This window comes from Eleutherodactylus coqui, chromosome 13 (assembly GCF_035609145.1).
Source record: "Eleutherodactylus coqui strain aEleCoq1 chromosome 13, aEleCoq1.hap1, whole genome shotgun sequence".
In the NCBI taxonomy this organism is placed as follows: domain Eukaryota; kingdom Metazoa; phylum Chordata; class Amphibia; order Anura; family Eleutherodactylidae; genus Eleutherodactylus; species Eleutherodactylus coqui.
The window spans coordinates 83,718,494-83,741,060 of record NC_089849.1 but is presented as its reverse complement, the minus strand read 5'-3'; the positions used below and the strand labels follow the sequence as shown (position 1 = coordinate 83,741,060).

General features: G+C 43.1%; 2 pseudogenes; both read right to left on the bottom strand.

Annotated features, from left to right (window-relative positions):
• Positions 1-320: 320 nt before the first annotated feature.
• LOC136587410 (uncharacterized) lies at positions 321-2,501 on the bottom strand (annotated as a pseudogene).
• A 487-nt stretch (positions 2,502-2,988) lies between these two features.
• On the bottom strand, positions 2,989-4,441 carry LOC136587409 (uncharacterized; annotated as a pseudogene).
• Between the last annotated feature and the right edge of the window lie 18,126 nt (positions 4,442-22,567).

Sequence of the window (22,567 nt, the reverse complement as noted above, 5' to 3'; positions counted from 1 at the left end):
TGTGGCTTAATAGTGGGACCTGTGAACTTGAGATGCAGCCCAACACGTAGCCCCTCGCCTGCCCTATCCGTTGCTGTGTCGTTCCCATCACTTTGTTGAATTGCCCAGATTTTCACACATGAAAACCTTAGCGAGCATCGGCGAAATACAAAAATGCTCTGGTCGCCCATTGACTTCAATGGGGTTCGTTATTCGAAACGAACCCCCGAACATCGCGGGAAGTTCGTTTCGAATAACGAACACCCGAGCATTTTGGTGTTCGCTCATCTCTAGTCAGGATATATTTCTGCTATAAGACTGTCTACAGAGTTGACAGTAGTTCACAGGTTTAGTGGGATGCTAAGGATGCTATGGATGTTGTTAAGATCTCCATTGCCTATTTTTAACAGAAGATGAGCAAATCCGCCAGCATTGATGTCACCTCTCAGATGAACCCTCATATTTGTAGAAAGAGATTATTTTTCTACTTTTGGCCAAAGGAAGGAACTCTTGAGGCAAGCATTGACCTCATCAGCACGAGTACCTCGGGGCATGACAGGTAAAGTTTGCCTGAAGTCTCCTGAGAACAACACTGTGACTCCTCCCATAAGTTTGTTGCTGTTACGGAGATCTCGAAGAGTGCGGTCAACTGCCTCTATTCCAGCTTTATGCGACATTGTACATTCATCCCACACTATAAGTTTGCAGTCTTGGAGTACTCGTGCAAGGTCACTCTGCTTCGAAATACTGCAGACTGGGGCTTCAACTCGATTTAAATTTAATGGCAGCTTGAAGGTGGCGTGTGATGTTCTTCCTCCCTGTAGTAGTGTAGCAGCAATGCCTGAGGATGTTTTTGTGCTCCTTACTTTGCAATTGCCATTGCAAAGTAATTGCAATGTTTTTTGTGCTCCTTACTTTGGCCAACAACAAATTTATCAAAAAGGTTTTTCCAGTTCCTCCTGATGCATCCAAAAAGAAGACTTTGTTTGAATTAGACACAACACTTTGTAGTACTTTATGGTAGACAATCTTTGGTCACCAGTAAGGCATGCTTCATGTTTTGTCACTGTGTCTTTCAGTTTTGCAACATCGTAATTAATTTTCTTCAGATATTCTCGGTTTTCCAAAATGTCATCAGTTCGTATTGATTCCGGTAAGCTATACTCTTGTAAGGTTCGACCTCCCAAAGACAGAATGATGTCTTCCAGCAAAATCAAGGTCTTGTTATAAATATGCTCTTTATTTTGTATGTTTATTTCCTGATTATGTCTCTGCACTTGCCGCAAGATATCCTCAGAGAAATTGTCTTTGTGAGTCTCCCACAACAGAAATGGCTCAGACACCTGACAAAAGACCACCATGATGGCAAACAATTCTCTCAACCTAACTGCTGAATCAGACAAAGCTGCTTCTTCCAATGTTCTGTTCCAATGACTGTTATCCTCAAGTAAGCCGAGTGACTTACATGCTGACTGGAATGTTAGATGAAGCACACCATCAACAGTTTTTAGATGACTGAAAGATGTGGAGCCCCGAACCTCATGCAGGAGCAGTCGCACATGGTAACATTCAGAGTTATTTGGATGCACTGTATAAACTCTACCAAGAACGGTGTCTTTTTTCACTCCTGGATATCCTATAACAAACGTTCCTTGTTTTCTTCGAACAAATCTATCTTTTTTCCATAAATAGAATGAAGGAACTTTGTGGTGTAGGAGGGTTCTTGCAAAGCCATCAACCTTACACAGTTCAAAAAATCCTATAAGAGTAGTTTTTGAAGGGGTGTTAATTTTGTCTTTTGCATTATCTCCAGTGAAATAGACTCCTTGCCCATTTTCCAGATGAACCACAAGGTGCATTACTGAAGGGAATCTTTCATGGATTTGAAAAGAAAAAAAACGCCAAATGGCTTCAGAACTGCTAATATAGCGACCTGTCTGGTATATGTTTATTTCATCACATTCATTCTCCACTGCAAATGTGGCCTGATCACTACCTTTATTCACATACTTGCAAATATATTTAATGGATTTGACAGAATTCCAGTACTCAACATTGATGTGTGCATTAAAGGTGCGGAGAAGAACAGGATTAAAAGGAACTACCCAGCTGTTATCAAGTACCCAAGTCCCTTAAGCCTTCTCAATAGTTACTGTAAACCCACCCTCACTTGGTAATCTTCTTCTGTACTTCGGATACCCATCATCACCAGTCTGGGTGTCACTGAGGAGAGGCATGGGGTACCTCTTGGAGCACTTGCCATCCTTTATGCACTAGGAATGTGGGTTGAAGTTTCCACATGGCCCATGTATCATATTACGTTTAACAATGTTGTACAGAATAGGATCTTCTTTTGGATTTGGTATCTCTGCACAAATTATATTGTCAATCCGGTCTGGTGTGATTGCATTTTCAAGCCATAACAAAATATGAATGTGAGGGAGACCACGTGTCTGCCATTCGACAGAATACATGTAACATCTGGGCTTTCCAAAAAGACTCCCTTTGGTTAACAAAGTCATGATCTTTTTAACTTTAAAGGAGATGTCCCGCGCCGAAACGGGTTTTTTTTTTTTTTAACCCCCCCCCCCGTTCGGCGCGAGACAACCCCGATGCAGGGGTTAAAAAAACCACCCGCACAGCGCTTACCTGAATCCCGGCGGTCCGGCGTCTTCATACTCACCTGCTGAAGATGGCCGCCGGGATCTTCTACCTTCGTGGACCGCAGCTCTTCTGTGCGGTCCACTGCCGATTCCAGCCTCCTGATTGGCTGGAATCGGCACGTGACGGGGCGGAGCTACACGGAGCCGCTCTCTGGCACGAGCGGCTCCATAGAAGACTGCTGAAGACCCGGACTGCGCAAGCGCGGCTAATTTGGCCATCGGAGGCCAAAAATTAGTCGGCTCCATGGAGACGAGGACGCTAGCAACGGAGCAGGTAAGTATAAAACTTTTTATAACTTCTGTATGGCTCATAATTAATGCACAATGTACATTACAAAGTGCATTATTATGGCCATGCAGAAGTGTATAGACCCACTTGCTGCCTCGGGACAACCCCTTTAAGATGGAAAACTCGACTTGTGATGTCATGACGATGCTGGGGTTTTTGCCTGGGGAGTAGAGCTTCTGTAATTTCTGTCCATTTTGGGTTATATGTAAAGGTAATGAATAAGTCTGGACGGCCATAGTGACGCACATAGGTCATCGCATCCTGGGTACGTTCGTGCATGTACCGTGGTCCTCCTGTGAATGACGATGGCAAGATAACAGCCTGGCCCAACTGTCTGATGTCTGCATCATTTTTATCAATGGCGTCTTTGAGGTGAATGTAACTCTCAATGTTTTCTGGTTATTTCGGATGAAATTTAACCTCTCTGTTTCTATTTTTGCATACATGTCCACCAAAAACTGGCTAAGCAAAGATCTACAGTGGAATATGTGATTTTGTTTATTTTGTCTTATCATTAGACGATATGCATAAAAATTCAAAGGTGAGATTGTTTTGTTAAGTGGCTGTTTCGTGGTAGGATGTACCTGAGGCAGAGATATGGAATAGCCGTCTTCTCCATAGCAAAACATAATTGGGTACTGTAAAGCATCATATGATCGATGAACTTCGCTGATTCTATGAAGTTTGCTGTCTGTAGCTTGTTACACGATATCCCTTTTTTCAAATGTTTGGCCTACTATGACGACTGCAACTTCATTGACTGTAGGTTTGTTAAAACAGCCCTTATGAGCATTAACAGGATTTCTTTCAGCATGAATGACTATTTGAAACTGATCCTTGTCATCACTGGGTAGACTTTCCACTGCAGATTTAAAGTCTTTAATGTACGGGTTGCAGTCATGAAGCATTCTTTGAAGCTGTCGAATCAAATTAGGATTGACAACAGATGCATTTTTACATCTTATATTAATTTGTTCTTCTTCATCACCGACAAAATAAATTTGTAAAAACGTATGCTGATGTTCAGGAGACGGCAATAAACTACCTATTAAGTGGTAAACCTGTCCTTGAACTTTGAAGGTAGGCATGAAATTTCCTTCCACAACCTGCTTAGCTCCAAAAGAAGTCATTTGGAAAGCACTGTGGTATTTTCGGATTAAATTCAAAAAGTGTTCACTTTCAGGATGTTCCCCTATGAAAAGGGAATTAAGAAGTATGGGTAGGTCTGTAAATGGAGGAAGTTGAACTTTACCACTACAACAGCACATTCCAGGAGTCTCATCTTTCCACTTTAGAGCTTCACAGAAAACACAAACAGTTTCCATACTTCCTATAGTGACAGATCGATCACTTTCATATAAAATATCAGGATCATATGTAAATCCAGAATTTTTCTTTTTACTCCAAACTTGCTTTTTACACTGAAGTCGTTTTTCATTGTGTGGATCATATCTGGAAACAGCGTCTCGATTAACATGTGGATGAGTCTGGACACATTTTGCTGCAGCATCTTGATGAACTTTAGGATTTGACCCAGTGTACTTTTTAACACAGGCTCTATTTACCTCAGGGTGTTGTGGGGTGTATTTAGCAACTGCCTTCCTGTTTACATCAGGGTGTTGTGGGGTGTATTTAGATGCTGCGTCTCTAAGAGATTGTGGATTTTTTTAGTGTACTTTGCTACAGATTTGCTGTTTATAAGCAGCAGCACTCACCGACAAATCCTACTCAGGAGGGGTTTTTTTCTTTGCTGGAAATACACACAGATGCAAGCTTCTTGAAAGGACTGGACCAACGTCCTCAACAAATCCAGAGATGCAGTGTAGTAGGGAAGCAGCACCAAACGATGTTGTAGTGTGGATATCAAAGATATATCTGGCACAGCTTGTGTGTCTTTAATGCATAATATCTTTATTCCCAAACGACCAAATTACACCGACGTTTCGACTCACAAAGAACAGAGTCTTTCTCAAGCTGACAGCTTCCTCCCTGTAATCTTCTTCTGTTAAATAATTACTACCTCTCCCATCATCAGTCCAGACTTTTAACCTCTGCCAACAGCACAGTACATGGTTGACAGTAAGACAGCGGATGTGGTTGCTTCTAGTCAGATTTCCATAAAGTAAATAAGATAAAGAGTGGAAAAGACATGAACCATCCGGAGGAATATTTACCACTTTGTGTGGGGTAGCGCGTCCATCAACAATAATGAATTCAATGTTTACATATAAATTCAGATAAGATAGATTTAATAGTTTAATGGGAAATAAATTACATTTTTTTCAAGATTAACAATTTTATTGTAAGTTATAACAGATGGACAATGAATTTCTCAAAAACAGCTGCCTATTACCTGAAGTTAAAGGCCTAAAGGTAGCGTGTGTGCCAAAACGAACTTTCCTAGGCTTTATATATTTTTGAAAATAAACCCTCTCTCATAAATCGTATTTCTTGCTGATTTTCAGCACATAGGCAGATAGAAGAGAGATTTTTGTCAGACTATGAAAAATGTCCACCTCAGACACACTGTTTATTACCCACAGGTCAGGTAGATTCCTCTCAGTGTATAGGCAGATAGGAGAGCGATTTATCTCAGACTGTATGTGATAATGTCCACCTCACACACGCTGTTTATTACACACAGGTCAGTTAGATTCCTCTCAGTGTATAGGCAGATAGGACAGCGATTTATCTCAGACTGTATATAAAAATGTCCACCTCACACACGCTGTTTATTACCCACAGGTCAGTTAGATTCCTCTCAGTGTATAGGCAGATAGGATAGCGATTTATCTCAGACTGTATGTGATAATGTCCACCTCACACACGCTGTTTATTACACACAGGTCAGTTAGATTCCTCTCAGTGTATAGGCAGATAGGACAGCGATTTATCTCAGACTGTATGTGATAATGTCCACCTCACACACGCTGTTTATTACACACAGGTCAGTTAGATTCCTCTCAGTGTATAGGCAGATAGGACAGCGATTTATCTCAGACTGTATATAAAAATGTCCACCTCACACACGCTGTTTATTACCCACAGGTCAGTTAGATTCCTCTCAGTGTATAGGCAGATAGGATAGCGATTTATCTCAGACTGTATGTGATAATGTCCACCTCACACACGCTGTTTATTACACACAGGTCAGTTAGATTCCTCTCAGTGTATAGGCAGATAGGACAGCGATTTATCTCAGACTGTATATAAAAATGTCCACCTCAGACACGCTGTTTATTACCCACAGGTCAGTTAGATTCCTCTCAGTGTATAGGCAGATAGGAGAGCGATTTATCTCAAATTGTATCTAAAAATGTCCGCCTCACACACGCTGTTTATTACCCACAGGTCAGTTAGATTCCTCTCAGTGTATAGGCAGATAGGAGAGCGATTTATCTCAAATTGTATCTAAAAATGTCCACCTCAGACACGCTGTTTATTACACACGGGTCAGTTAGATTCCTCTCAGTGTATAGGCAGATAGGAGAGCGATTTATCTCAGACTGTATGTAAAAATGTCCACCTCACACACGCTGTTTATTACCCACAGGTCAGTTAGATTCCTCTCAGTGTATAGGCAGATAGGAGACAGATTTATCTCAGACTGTATGTGATAATGTCTCTCCACAGAATATGCCACCTCACACACTCTCCTCATTTTTACCCTGAAAGTTAACACCCCATTTTATTCAAATTTCCTACCCAGACTGAAGGTTGCAGCCCCTTGTTATACTTAAAGGCATACTCCATCCCAGCAGTCCATGTCCACCTTGTTTTGTACTTTACAGCCTTCCAATACATACGACAGTCAGTTTTATTACTGTCAGTATATACTCATATTTGTAAATGTATTGTGTTTTGCTGAGAAGATAACTGTGTCATATATTGTAGGGTGCAGATATGTTATTAGTTACATAACATAGGAATGGTCAGGCCAAATTTCAAGTTTGTGCAGTACAGATGTGTGTTATTAGTTACGTTACATAGGGGGTCACTTACTTTTATGCATAGGATTGAATAATCAAGTTGCAAGCCTTTAAATTTCCAATATTTACTACGGAAAGAATTGTCATGGCAAGTTTCACATTTGTGCAGTAAAGATTTGTTGCATCGGGAAGTGAGAGAATTAGATTACGTACATAAAATTTGGACACTAATTCTTTTCTGCTTAGAACTGAATAATCCAGACATGACTACACAGTGCACCCTTAGTACTTGTCCTAATATATAGGGGACCAGACATGGCTACACAGTGCACCCTTACTACGTGTCCTAATATATAGGGGATCAGACATGGCTACACAGTGCACCCTTACTACTTATCCTTATATATAGGGGACCAGACATGGCTACACGGTGCACCCTTAGTACTTGTCCTAATATATAGGAGACCAGACATGGCTACACGGTGCACCCTTAGTACTTGTCCTAATATATAGGGGACCCAGGCATGGCTACACAGTGCACCCTAAGTAATTATCCTAATATATAGGGACCCAGACATGACTACACAGTGCACCCTTAGTACATGTCCTAATATATAGGGACCCAGACATGGCTACACAGTGCACCCTTAGTACTTGTCCTAATATATAAAGGACCCAGGGTAAAGAGACTCCAGCGGCTCTTTCTCATGGCTTTCCAGTTAGCTGACATGTTGCACCCCTCTCTCACTCAACATCCCAAAAACTGAACCTGACTGTCTGGCTGCTGTCTGGCTCCTCCCACATTCCCGGGGATTCCTTGCAAAACTGATGCAATTCGGTTTTGCAAAACCTGATGCACTCTGCAAATTTTGCTGAGGTTCTGCTCGATACCCACAATTACATCTCATCTGTAAACTGTAACCCTTAAATCTCTATATCGCCTGAGCTTATGCAGAGTTCTGTTGGTTTAAAGCACTGCAATGGAAAAGTACAACGAATATACATTATTATGCATGTCCAAAATATGCTTCATGCAACCACACGACAAGTTTGCACTGGGGTGTAAAAAGAACTTTCGTTCTGGGATACTATAATAGGGGACCAGATAAAGCTACATAGTGCATCCTTACTACTTGTCCTTATATAAAGGGGACCAGACATAGCTACACAGTGCACCCTTAGTACTTGTCCTAATATATAGGGGACCAGACATGGCTACACAGTGCATCCTTACTACTTGTCCTTATATATAGGGTACCAGACATGGCTACACAGTGCATCCTTACTACTTGTCCTTATATATAGGGGACCCCTACATGGCTACACAGTGCGCCCTTACTACTTGTCCTTATATATAGGGGACCAGACATGGCTACACAGTGCACCCTTAGTACTTGTCCTAATATATAGGGGACCAGACATGGCTACACAGTGCACCCTTATTACTTGTCCTTATATATAGGGTACCAGACATGGCTACACAGTGCACCCTTACTACTTGTCCTTATATATAGGGTACCAGACAAGGCTACACAGTGCATCCTTACTGCTTGTCCTTATATATAGGGGACCCCTACATGACTACACAGTGCACCCTTAGTACTTGTCCTAATATAAAGGAGACCCAGACATGGCCACACAGTGCACCCTTAGTACTTGTCCCAATATATAGGAGACCCAGACATGACTACATGTGCACCCTTAGTACTTGTCTTAATATATAGGGGACCAGATATGGCTACACAGTGCACACTTAGTATTGTCCTAATATAAGGGGGACCCAGATATGGCTACACAGTGCACCCTTAGTACTTGTCCTAATATATAGGGGACCCAGACATGGCTACACAGTGCACCCTTAGTACTTATCCTAATATATAGGGACCCAGACATGACTACACAGTGCACCCTTATTACTTGTCCTAATATATAGGGGACCAGACATGGCTACACAGTGCACCCTCAGTATTGTCCTAATATAGAGGGGACCCAGATATGGCTACACAGTGCACCCTTAGTACTTATCCTAATATATAGGGACCCAGACATGACTACACAGTGCACCCTTACTACTTGTCCTAATATATAGAGGACCATACACGGCTACACAGCGCACCCTTAGTACTTGTCCTAATATATGGGGGACCAGACATTGCTACACAGTGCATCCTTAGTACTTGTCTTAATATATAGGGGACCAGACATGACTACACAGTGCACCCATAGTACTTGCCCTAATATAAAGGAGACCCAGACATGGCTACACAGTGCACCCTTAGTACTTGTCCTAATATATAGAAGACCCAGACATGGCTACACAGTGCACCCTTAGTACTTGTCATAATATATAGGAAACCCAGCCATGACTACACAGGGCACCCTTAGTACTTGTCCTAATACAAAGGAGACCCAGACATGGCTACACAGTGCGCACTTAGTACTTGTCCTAATATATAGGGGACCCAGACATGACTACTTGTGCACCCTTAGTACTTGTCTTAATATATAGGGGACCAGATATGGCTACACAGTGCGCCCTTAGTACTTGTCCTAATATATAAGCGACCCAGACATGACTACACAGTGCACCCTTAGTACTTGTCCTAATATATAAGGGACCCAGACATGGCTACACAGTGCACCCTTAGTACTTGTCCTAATATTTAAGGGTCACAGACATGACTATAAACTGCACCCTTAGTACTTGTCATAAAATATAGGGGACCAGACATGGCTACACAGTGCACCCTTAGTACTTGTCCTAATATATAGGGGACCCAGACATGGCTACACAGTGCACCCTTAGTACTTGTCCTTATATAAAGGAGACCCAGACATGGCTACACAGTGCACCCTTAGTACTTGTCATAATATATAGGAGACTGAGCCATGACTACACAGGGCACCCTTAGTACTTGTCCTAATATAAAGGAGACCCAGACATGGCTACACAGTGCACCCTTAGTTCTTGTCCCAATATATAGGCGACCCAGACATGACTACATGTGCACCCTTAGTACTTGTCTTAATATATAGGGGACCAGATATGGCTACACAGTGCACCCTTAGTATTGTCCTAATATATAGGGGACCCATATATGGCTACACAGTGCACCCTTAGTACTTGTCCTTATATATAGGGGACCAGATATGGCTACACAGTGCACCCTTAGTACTTCTCCTTATATATAGAAGACCAGACATGACTACACGGTGCACCCTTACTACTTGTCCTAATATATAGAAGACCAGACATGACTACACGGTGCACCCTTAGTACTTGTCCTTATATATAGGGGACAAGACATGACTACACAGTGCACCCTTAGTACTTGTCCTTATATATAGGGGACCAGATATGGCTACACAGTGCACCCTTACTACTTATCCTAATATATAGGGGACCAGACATGACTACACGGTGCACCCTTAGTACTTGTCCTTATATGTAGGGGACCGGATATGGCTACACAGTGCACCCTTAGTACTTGTCCTTGTATATAGAAGACCAGACATGACTACACGGTGCACCCTTAGTATTTGTCCTAATATATAGGGGACCAGACATGGCTACACAGTGCACCTTTACTACTTGTCCTTATATAGAGGGGACCAGACATGGCTAGACGGTGAACCCTTAGTACTTGTTCTTATATATAGGGGACAAGACATGACTACACAGTGCACCCTTAGTACTTGTTCTTATATATAGCGGACCAGACATGACTACATGGTGCACCCTTAGTACACATACTGATATATAGGGGACCAGACATGGCTGCACGGTGCACCCTTAGTACTTGTCCTTATATAGAGGGGACAAGACATGACTACACAGTGCACCCTTAGTACTTGTCCTTATATATAGGGGACCAGATATGACTACACAGTGCACCCTTACTACTTGCCCTAATATATAGGGGACCAGACATGACTACACGGTGCACCCTTAGTACTTGTCCTTATATATAGGGGACTAGACATGGCTACACAGTGCACCCTTAGTACTTGTCCTAATATTTAAGGGTCCCAGACATGACTATAAACTGCACCCTTAGTACTTGTCATAATATATTGGGGACCAGACATGGCTACACAGTGCACCCTTAGTACTTGTCCTAATATATAGGGGACCCAGACATGGCTACACAGTGCACCCTTAGTACTTGTCCTAATATAAAGGAGACCCAGACATGGCTACACAGTGCACCCTTAGTACTTGTCATAATATATAGGAGACTGAGCCATGACTACAAAGGCACCCTTAGTACTTGTCCTAATATAAAGGAGACCCAGACATGGCTACACAGTGCACCTTTAGTACTTGTCCCAATATATAGGCGACCCAGACATGACTACATGTGCACCCTTAGTACTTGTCTTAATATATAGGGGACCAGATATGGCTACACAATGCACCCTTAGTATTGTCCTAATATATAGGGGGCCCATATATGGCTACACAGTGCACCCTTAGTACTTGTCCTAATATATATGGGACCCAGACATGGCTACACAGTGCACCCTTAGTAATTATCCTAATATATAGGGACCCAGACATGACTACACAGTGCACCCTTAGTACTTGTCCTAATATATAGGAGACCGAGCCATGACTACACAGGGCACCCTTAGTACTTGTCCTAATATATAAGGGACCCAGACATGGCTACACAGTGCACCCTTAGTACTTGTCCTAATATTTAAGGGTCACAGACATGACTATAAACTGCACCCTTAGTACTTGTCATAATATATAGGGGACCAGACATGGCTACACAGTGCACCCTTAGTACTTGTCCTAATATATAGGGGACCCAGACATGGCTACACAGTGCACCCTTAGTACTTGTCCTAATATAAAGGAGACCCAGACATGGCTACACAGTGCACCCTTAGTACTTGTCATAATATATAGGAGACTGAGCCATGACTACACAGGGCACCCTTAGTACTTGTCCTAATATAAAGGAGACCCAGACATGGCTACACAGTGCACCCTTAGTTCTTGTCCCAATTTATAGGCGACCCAGACATGACTACATGTGCACCCTTAGTACTTGTCTTAATATATAGGGGACCAGATATGGCTACACAGTGCACCCTTAGTATTGTCCTAATATATAGGGGACCCATATATGGCTACACAGTGCACCCTCAGTACTTGTCCTTATATATAGGGGACCAGATATGGCTACACAGTGCACCCTTAGTACTTGTCCTTATATATAGAAGACCAGACATGACTACACGGTGCACCCTTACTACTTGTCCTAATATATAGAAGACCAGACATGACTACACGGTGCACCCTTAGTACTTGTCCTTATATATAGGGGACAAGACATGACTACGCAGTGCACCCTTAGTACTTGTCCTTATATATAGGGGACCAGATATGGCTACACAGTGCACCCTTACTACTTATCCTAATATATAGGGGACCAGACATGACTACACGGTGCACCCTTAGTACTTGTCCTTATATGTAGGGGACCAGATATGGCTACACAGTGCACCCTTAGTACTTGTCCTTATATATAGGGGACCAGACATGACTACACGGTGCACCCTTAGTATTTGTCCTAATATATAGGGGACCAGACATGGCTACACAGTGCACCTTTACTACTTGTCCTTATATAGAGGGGACCAGATATGGCTAGACGGTGAACCCTTAGTACTTGTTCTTATATATAGGGGACAAGACATGACTACACAGTGCACCCTTAGTACTTGTTCTTATATATAGCGGACCAGACATGACTACATGGTGCACCCTTAGTACACATACTGATATATAGGGGACCAGACATGGCTGCACGGTGCACCCTTATTACTTGTCCTTATATATAGGGGACAAGACATGACTACACAGTGCACCCTTAGTACTTGTCCTTATATATAGGGGACCAGATATGACTACACAGTGCACCCTTACTACTTGCCCTAATATATAGGGGACCAGACATGACTACACGGTGCACCCTTAGTACTTGTCCTTATATATAGGGGACTAGACATGGCTACACAGTGCACCCTTAGTACTTGTCCTAATATTTAAGGGTCCCAGACATGACTATAAACTGCACCCTTAGTACTTGTCATAATATATTGGGGACCAGACATGGCTACACAGTGCACCCTTAGTACTTGTCCTAATATATAGGGGACCCAGACATGGCTACACAGTGCACCCTTAGTACTTGTCCTAATATAAAGGAGACCCAGACATGGCTACACAGTGCACCCTTAGTACTTGTCATAATATATAGGAGACTGAGCCATGACTACAAAGGCACCCTTAGTACTTGTCCTAATATAAAGGAGACCCAGACATGGCTACACAGTGCACCCTTACTACTTGTCCCAATATATAGGTGACCCAGACATGACTACATGTGCACCCTTAGTACTTGTCTTAATATATAGGGGACCAGGTATGGCTACACAGTGCACCCTTAGTATTGTCCTAATATATAGGGGACCCAGATATGGCTACACAGTGCACCCTTAGTACTTGTCCTAATATATAGAAGACCCAGACATGGCTACACAGTGCACCCTTAGTACTTATCCTAATATATAGGGACCCAGACATGACTACACAGTGCACCCTTAGTACTTGTCCTAATATATAGGAGACCGAGCCATGACTACACAAGGCACCCTTAGTACTTGTCCTAATATAAAGGAGACCCAGACATGGCTACACAGTGCACCCTTAGTACTTGTCCCAATGTATAGGCGACCCAGACATGACTACATGTGCACCCTTAGTACTTGTCTTAATATATAGGGGACCAGATATGGCTACACAGTGCACACTTAGTATTGTCCTAATATATAGGGGACCCAGATATGGCTACACAGTGCACCCTTAGTACTTGTCCTAATATATAGGGGACCCAGACATGGCTACACAGTGCACCCTTAGTACTTATCCTAATATATAGGGACCCAGACATGACTACACAGTGCACCCTTATTACTTGTCTTAATATATAGGGGACCAGATATGGCTACACAGTGCACCCTTAGTACTTGTCCTAATATATAGGGGACCCAGATATGGCTACACAGTGCACCCTTAGTACTTGTCCTAACATATAGGGGACCCAGACATGGCTACACAGTGCACCCTTAGTACTTATCCTAATATATAGGGGCCCAGACATGACTACACAGTGCACCCTTAATACTTGTCCTAATATATAGAGGACCATACACGGCTACACAGTGCACCCTTAGTGCTTGTCCTAATATATAGGGGACCAGACATTGCTACACAGTGCATCCTTAGTACTTGTCTTAATATATAGGGGACCAGACATGACTACACAGTGCACCCATAGTACTTGCCCTAATATAAAGGAGACCCAGACATGGCTACACAGTGCACCCTTAGTACTTGTCCTAATATATAGAAGACCCAGCCATGACTACACGGGGCACCCTTAGTACTTGTCCTAATACAAAGGAGACCCAGACATGGCTACACAGTGCGCCCTTAGTACTTGTCCTAATATATAGGGGACCCAGACATGACTACATGTGCACCCTTAGTACTTGTCTTAATATATAGGGGACCAGATATGGCTACACAGTGCGCCCTTAGTACTTGTCCTAATATATAAGCGACCCAGATATGACTACACAGTGCACCCTTAGTACTTGTCCTAATATGTAAGGGACCCAGACATGGCTACACAGTGCACCCTTAGTACTTGTCCTAATATTTAAGGGTCACAGACATGACTATAAACTGCACCTTTAGTACTTGTCATAATATATAGGGGACCAGACATGGCTACACAGTGCACCCTTAGTACTTGTCCTAATATATAAAGGACCCAGACATGACTACACAGTGCACCCTTAGTACTTGTCCTAATATAAAGGAGACCCAGACATGGCTACACAGTGCACCCTTAGTACTTGTCATAATATATAGGAGACTGAGCCATGACTACACAGGGCACCCTTAGTACTTGTCCTAATATGAAGGAGACCCAGACATGGCTACACAGTGCACCCTTAGTACTTGTCCCAATATATAGGCGACCCAGACATGACTACATGTGCACCCTTAGTACTTGTCTTAATATATAGGGGACCAGGTATGGCTACACAGTGCACCCTTAGTATTGTCCTAATATATAGGGGACCCAGATATGGCTACACAGTGCACCCTTAGTACTTGTCCTAATATATAGGGGACCCAGACATGGCTACACAGTGCACCCTTAGTAATTATCCTAATATATAGGGACCCAGACATGACTACACAGTGCACCCTTAGTACTTGTCCTAATATATAGGAGACCGAGCCATGACTACACAGGGCACCCTTAATACTTGTCCTAATATAAAGGAGACCCAGACATGGCTACACAGTGCACCCTTACTACTTCTCCCAATATATAGGCGACCCAGACATGACTACATGTGCACCCTTAGTACTTGTCTTAACCCCTTCATGACATGGCCTATTTTGGGCTTAAGGACGCAACAATTTTTGGCGGATTTTCTTCTCCGTTTATCAAAAGCCATAACTTTTTTATTTTTCCATCGACGCGGCCATATGAGGGCTTGTTTTTTGCGTGGCGAACTGTAGTTTTTATCGATGCCAATTTTGGGTACATAGACTATATTGTAAAATTTTATTTTATTTTTTTTTTAATGATAGCAGAGAGAGAAAACGCATCAATTCTGCCATAGATTTTTTTATTTTTTTTTTACACCGTTAATCATGCAGCATAAATGAGACTTTCCATTTTTTCTGCAGACCGGTACGGTTACAACGATACCAAAATTCTAACATTTTTTTTAGGTTTTCCCACTTAGTACATGTCCTAATATATAGAGGATCAGACATGGCTGCACAAGGCACCCTTAGTACTTGTCCTAATATATAAAGGACCCAGACATGACTACACAGTGCACCCTTAGTACTTGTCCTAATATATAGGAGACCCAGACATGGCTACACAGTGCACCCTTAGTACTTGTCCTAATATATAGGGACCCAGACATGACTACACAGTGCACCCTTAGTACTTGTCCTAATATATAGGGGACCCAGACATGGCTACACAGTGCACCCTTACTACTTGTCCTAATATATAGAGGACCAGACATGACTACACAGTGCACCCTTAGTACTTCTCCTGATATATAAGGGACCAGACATGGCTATACGGTGCACCCTTAGTACTTGTCCTAATATATAGGGGACCAGACATGGCTACACAGTTCACCTTTACTACTTGTCCTTATATAGAGGGGACCAGACATGGCTAGACGGTGAACCCCTAGTACTTGTTCTTATATATAGGGGACAAGACATGACTACACGGTGCACCCTTAGTACTTGTTCTTATATATATGGGACCAGACATGACTACATGGTGCACCCTTAGTACACGTCCTGATATATAGGGGACCAGACATGGCTATACGGTGTACCCTTAGTACTTGTCCTTATAAATAGGGGACAAGACATGACTACACAGTGCACCCTTAGTACTTGTCCTTATATATAGGGGACCAGATATGGCTACACAGTGCACCCTTACTACTTATCCTAATATATAGGGGACCAGACATGACTACACGGTGCACCCTTAGTACTTGTCCTTATATATAGGGGACCAGATATGGCTACACAGTGCACCCTTAGTACTTGTCCTTATATATAGAAGACCAGACATGACTACACGGTGCACCCTTAGTATTTGTCCTAATATATAGGGGACCAGACATGGCTACACAGTGCACCTTTAATACTTGTCCTTATATAGAGGGGACCAGACATGGCTAGACGGTGAACCCTTAGTACTTGTTCTTATATATAGGGGACAAGACATGACTACACAGTGCACCCTTAGTACTTGTTCTTATATATAGGGGACCAGACATGACTACATGGTGCACCCTTAGTACACGTACTGATATATAGGGGACCAGACATGGGTGCACGGTGCACCCTTATTACTTGTCCTTATATATAGGGGACAAGACATGACTACACAGTGCACCCTTAGTACTTGTCCGTATATATAGGGGACCAGATATGGCTACACAGTGCACCCTTACTACTTGTCCTAATATATAGGGGACCAGACATGACTACACGGTGCACCCTTAGTACTTGTCCTTATATATAGGGTACCAGATATGGCTACACAGTGCACCCTTAGTACTTGTCCTTATATATAGAAGACCAGACATGACTACACGGTGCACCCTGACTACTTGTCCTAATATATAGGGGACCAGACATGACTACACGGTGCACCCTTAGTACTTGTCCTTATATATAGAAGACCAGACATGACTACACGGTGCACCCTTAGTACTTGTCCTAATATATAGGGGACCAGACATGGCTACACAGTGCACCTTTACTACTTGTCCTTATATAGAGGGGACAAGACATGGCTAGACGGTGAACCCTTAGTACTTGTCCTTAGATATAGGGGACCAAACATGACTACACAGTGCACCCTTACTACTTGTCCTTATATATAGGCGACCAGATATGGCAACACAGTGCACCCTTACTACGTGTCCTAATATAAAGAGGACCAGACACGGCTACACAGTGCACCCTTAGTACTTATCCTAATATATAGGGGAGCAGACATGGCTACACAGTGCACCCGTACTACTTGTCCTTATATATAGGGGACCAGACATGGCTACACGGTGCACCCTTAGTACTTGTCCTTATATATAGGGGACAAGACATGACTAAACAGTGCACCCTTAGTACTTGTCCTTATATATAGGGGACCAGATATGGCTTCACAGTGCACCCTTAGTACTTGTCCTTATATATAGAGGCCCAGAAATGACTAAACGGTGCACCCTTAGTACTTGTCCTTATATAAAAGGGACTAGACATGGCTACACGGTGCACCCTTAGTACTTATCCTTATATATAGGGGACCAGACATGGCTACACAGTGCACGCTTACTACGTGTCCTAATATATAGAGGACCAGACACGGCTACACAGTGCACCCTTAGTACTTGTCCTAATATATAGGGGAGCAGACATGGCTACACAGTGCAACCCGTACTACTTGTCCTTATATATAGGGGACCAGACATGGCTACACGGTGCACCCTTAGTACTTGTCCTTATATATAGGGGACAAGACATGACAAAACAGTGCACCCTTAGTACTTGTCCTTATATATAGGGGACCAGATATGGCTTCACAGTGCACCCTTAGTACTTGTCCTTATATATAGAGGCCCAGAAATGACTAAACGGTGCACCCTTAGTACTTGTCCTTATATAAAAGGGACCAGACATGGCTACACAGTGCACGCTTACTACGTGTCCTAATATATAGAGGACCAGAGATGGCTACACGGTGCATCCTTAGTACTTGTCCTTATATATAGGGGACCAAACATGACTACACGGTGCACCCTTACTACTTATCCTTATATATAGGGGACCAGACATGGCTACACAGTGCACGCTTACTACGTGTCCTAATATATAGGGGATCAGACATGGCTACACAGTGCACCCTTACTACTTATCCTTATATATAGGGGACCAGACATGGCTACACGGTGCACCCTTAGTACTTTTCCTTATATATAGGAGACAAGACATGACTACACAGTGCACCCTTAGTACTTGTCCTTATATATAGGGCACCAGACATGGCTAGACGGTGCACCCTTAGTACTTGTCGTTATATATAGGGGACAAGACATGACTACACAGTGCACCCTTAGTACTTGTCCTTATATACAGGGGACCATACATGGCTACACGGTGCACCCTTAGTGCTTGTCCTTATATATAGGGGACCAGACATGACTACACAGTGCACCCTAATAAACAGGGGACCAGACATGGCTACACAGTGCACCCTTAGTACTTGTCCTTATATATAGGGGACCATACATGGCTACACAGTGCACCCTTAGTACTTGTCCTAATATAAAGGAGACCCAAACATGGCTACACAGTGCACCCTTAGTACTTGTCATAATATATAGGAGACTGAGCCATGACTACACAGGGCACCCTTAGTACTTGTCCTAATATAAAGGAGACCCAGACATGGCTACACAGTGCACCCTTAGTTCTTGTCCCAATTTATAGGCGACCCAGACATGACTACATGTGCACCCTTAGTACTTGTCTTAATATATAGGGGACCAGATATGGCTACACAGTGCACCCTTAGTATTGTCCTAATATATAGGGGACCCATATATGGCTACACAGTGCACCCTCAGTACTTGTCCTTATATATAGGGGACCAGATATGGCTACACAGTGCACCCTTAGTACTTGTCCTTATATATAGAAGACCAGACATGACTACACGGTGCACCCTTACTACTTGTCCTAATATATAGAAGACCAGACATGACTACACGGTGCACCCTTAGTACTTGTCCTTATATATAGGGGACAAGACATGACTACGCAGTGCACCCTTAGTACTTGTCCTTATATATAGGGGACCAGATATGGCTACACAGTGCACCCTTACTACTTATCCTAATATATAGGGGACCAGACATGACTACACGGTGCTCCCTTAGTACTTGTCCTTATATGTAGGGGACCAGATATGGCTACACAGTGCACCCTTAGTACTTGTCCTTATATATAGAAGACCAGACATGACTACACGGTGCACCCTTAGTATTTGTCCTAATATATAGGGGACCAGACATGGCTACACAGTGCACCTTTACTACTTGTCCTTATATAGAGGGGACCAGATATGGCTAGACGGTGAACCCTTAGTACTTGTTCTTATATATAGGGGACAAGACATGACTACACAGTGCACCCTTAGTACTTGTTCTTATATATAGCGGACCAGACATGACTACATGGTGCACCCTTAGTACACATACTGATATATAGGGGACCAGACATGGCTGCACGGTGCACCCTTATTACTTGTCCTTATATATAGGGGACAAGACATGACTACACAGTGCACCCTTAGTACTTGTCCTTATATATAGGGGACCAGATATGACTACACAGTGCACCCTTACTACTTGCCCTAATATATAGGGGACCAGACATGACTACACGGTGCACCCTTAGTACTTGTCCTTATATATAGGGGACTAGACATGGCTACACAGTGCACCCTTAGTACTTGTCCTAATATTTAAGGGTCCCAGACATGACTATAAACTGCACCCTTAGTACTTGTCATAATATATTGGGGACCAGACATGGCTACACAGTGCACCCTTAGTACTTGTCCTTATATATAGGGGACCCAGACATGGCTACACAGTGCACCCTTAGTACTTGTCCTAATATAAAGGAGACCCAGACATGGCTACACAGTGCACCCTTAGTACTTGTCATAATATATAGGAGACTGAGCCATGACTACAAAGGCACCCTTAGTACTTGTCCTAATATAGAGGAGACCCAGACATGGCTACACAGTGCACCCTTACTACTTGTCCCAATATATAGGTGACCCAGACATGACTACATGTGCACCCTTAGTACTTGTCTTAATATATAGGGGACCAGGTATGGCTACACAGTGCACCCTTAGTATTGTCCTAATATATAGGGGACCCAGATATGGCTACACAGTGCACCCTTAGTACTTGTCCTAATATATAGAAGACCCAGACATGGCTACACAGTGCACCCTTAGTACTTATCCTAATATATAGGGACCCAGACATGACTACACAGTGCACCCTTAGTACTTGTCCTAATATATAGGAGACCGAGCCATGACTACACAAGGCACCCTTAGTACTTGTCCTAATATAAAGGAGACCCAGACATGGCTACACAGTGCACCCTTAGTACTTGTCCCAATGTATAGGCGACCCAGACATGACTACATGTGCACCCTTAGTACTTGTCTTAATATATAGGGGACCAGATATGGCTACACAGTGCACACTTAGTATTGTCCTAATATATAGGGGACCCAGATATGGCTACACAGTGCACCCTTAGTACTTGTCCTAATATATAGGGGACCCAGACATGGCTACACAGTGCACCCTTAGTACTTATCCTAATATATAGGGACCCAGACATGACTACACAGTGCACCCTTATTACTTGTCTTAATATATAGGGGACCAGATATGGCTACACAGTGCACCCTTAGTACTTGTCCTAATATATAGGGGACCCAGATATGGCTACACAGTGCACCCTCAGTACTTATCCTAATATATAGGGGCCCAGACATGACTACACAGTGCACCCTTAATACTTGTCCTAATATATAGAGGACCATACACGGCTACACAGTGCACCCTTAGTGCTTGTCCATATATATAGGGGACCAGACATTGCTACACAGTGCATCCTTAGTACTTGTCTTAATATATAGGGGACCAGACATGACTACACAGTGCACCCATAGTACTTGCCCTAATATAAAGGAGACCCAGACATGGCTACACAGTGCACCCTTAGTACTTGTCCTAATATATAGAAGACCCAGCCATGACTACACGGGGCACCCTTAGTACTTGTCCTAATACAAAGGAGACCCAGACATGGCTACACAGTGCGCCCTTAGTACTTGTCCTAATATATAGGGGACCCAGACATGACTACATGTGCACCCTTAGTACTTGTCTTAATATATAGGGGACCAGATATGGCTACACAGTGCGCCCTTAGTACTTGTCCTAATATATAAGCGACCCAGATATGACTACACAGTGCACCCTTAGTACTTGTCCTAATATGTAAGGGACCCAGACATGGCTACACAGTGCACCCTTAGTACTTGTCCTAATATTTAAGGGTCACAGACATGACTATAAACTGCACCTTTAGTACTTGTCATAATATATAGGGGACCAGACATGGCTACACAGTGCACCCTTAGTACTTGTCCTAATATATAAAGGACCCAGACATGACTACACAGTGCACCCTTAGTACTTGTCCTAATATAAAGGAGACCCAGACATGGCTACACAGTGCACCCTTAGTACTTGTCATAATATATAGGAGACTGAGCCATGACTACACAGGGCACCCTTAGTACTTGTCCTAATATGAAGGAGACCCAGACATGGCTACACAGTGCACCCTTAGTACTTGTCCCAATATATAGGGGAGCAGACATGGCTACACAGTGCAACCCGTACTACTTGTCCTTATATATAGGGGACCAGACATGGCTACACGGTGCACCCTTAGTATTGTCCTAATATATAGGGGACCCAGATATGGCTACACAGTGCACCCTTAGTACTTGTCCTAATATATAGGGGACCCAGACATGGCTACACAGTGCACCCTTAGTAATTATCCTAATATATAGGGACCCAGACATGACTACACAGTGCACCCATAGTACTTGCCCTAATATAAAGGAGACCCAGACATGGCTACACAGTGCACCCTTAGTACTTGTCCTAATATATAGAAGACCCAGCCATGACTACACGGGGCACCCTTAGTACTTGTCCTAATACAAAGGAGACCCAGACATGGCTACACAGTGCGCCCTTAGTACTTGTCCTAATATATAGGGGACCCAGACATGACTACATGTGCACCCTTAGTACTTGTCTTAATATATAGGGGACCAGATATGGCTACACAGTGCGCCCTTAGTACTTGTCCTAATATATAAGCGACCCAGATATGACTACACAGTGCACCCTTAGTACTTGTCCTAATATGTAAGGGACCCAGA